The following is a 1510-nucleotide window of genomic DNA, read 5'->3' on the forward strand; positions in this document are numbered from 1 at the left end:
CGCTTCCTTAAATTTTGCGCCTGAGGTGTCTCAGCCGCTGGATTTCCAGACTACCCCTAGCCCACGTTCGACTCCAGCCAACTCCAGCGCTTCCCTTTAGAAATAAACGGTCCGCGCTGTCCGCCCTCAGACCTGCACCTTCTTTCTGTTTATCCTGGAGCCCCGGACCTTAATCTTTTTTTTTTTTTTTTAAGTAGTCATTGGTACTTAAAGGAGAAATCAGGGCAGAGTGGGGGCGGGGGCGATTCTTAAATCTCAGGGTGGGAGAGGCAGGCAGCTTGCTTTTTAGGGCACAATTCTGGAGTTAGACCCTCTGGTTCCAATCCTGGCTCTGCCACTTCCTGGCTGTGTGGCCTTGGGCAAGTTACCTAACCCTTCTGTGCCTCCGTGTTCTCATCTGTAAAGTGGAGATTGTGACACCGGTTTATAATCCCTCACCTAAAATCCTTGGGGCCCTATATGTTCTGGAATTTTTTTTTTTTTTTTTTTTTTGCTTTTAAAAGGTGATCAGCTGTCTCCTGATTAAGCCCCGGTGGGCGTGGGAGACGCTCTGGGATCAAATGTGTAAATATTTCTGCAGTGGAACAGATGGGTGTCCCGACTAGCTGGGACCAATCAAGACCATAAATAACCTCGTGTCATTTCACACCGGGTTTTGCCATCCAATGAGATGCCGCCCCCCATTTTTTTCTTGAATATATATAGAGCACGCGGTCCAAGAGAGCTTTCTAGGTGCTGAGATGTTCCGTGTCTGTGCCGCTCAGTTCAGGAGCTGCCGGCCGGTGTGGCCGCATGCTGAGCGTCTAGAATGTGGCCGGCGTGACTGAGGGGCGGAACTTTTTGTTTTATATCCTTTTAATTCGTTTAACCCTAGTGAGCCCCTCGTGGCTAGTGGCCAGCGTGTCAGACAAACGGTTTCAGAGTTGGGGGCGCAGGGATCGCTGGCAGGGTGGCGCCCAGCAGCGCGGCCCGAGCGGCGGGTAGAGAGCAGGTGCTCCCGCGCCCTCAGCCCGCTCCTCAGCCCGGGTTTCCTGCCCCGTTCTGCAGATGAGTACGTGTCTTCCTCCCGCGCTCTTGGCCTCCCCGTGCCCGCCTCTGCCGAGGGTCACCGGCTCCCAGGCCACGGCCCTCCGCCGGCCTCGGCTCCCGGCGCCTCCGCCGCGCCCCCGCCGCACCCGCCCACCAAGCTCGTGATCCGGCACGGCGGGGCGGGCGGCTCCCCCTCGGTCAGCTGGGCGCGGGCGTCCTCGTCCTTGTCGGCCTCGTCGTCCTCCTCCGCCGCCTCGTCCCTGGACGCCGACGAGGACGGGCCCATGCCCTCCCGCAACCGCCCGCCCATCAAGACCTACGAGGCCCGGAGCCGCATCGGCCTCAAGCTCAAGATCAAGCAGGAAGCGGGGCTCAGCAAGGTCGTGCACAACACGGCGCTGGACCCCGTGCACCACCCGCCGCCGCCGCCGCCCGCCGCGCTCAAGGCGGCCGAGCCCCCGCCCCGGCCCCCGCCGCCGCC

This window comes from Propithecus coquereli, unplaced genomic scaffold, assembly GCF_000956105.1.
Source record: "Propithecus coquereli isolate 6110/MARCELLA unplaced genomic scaffold, Pcoq_1.0 Scaffold42, whole genome shotgun sequence".
NCBI classification, from domain to species: Eukaryota; Metazoa; Chordata; class Mammalia; order Primates; family Indriidae; genus Propithecus; species Propithecus coquereli.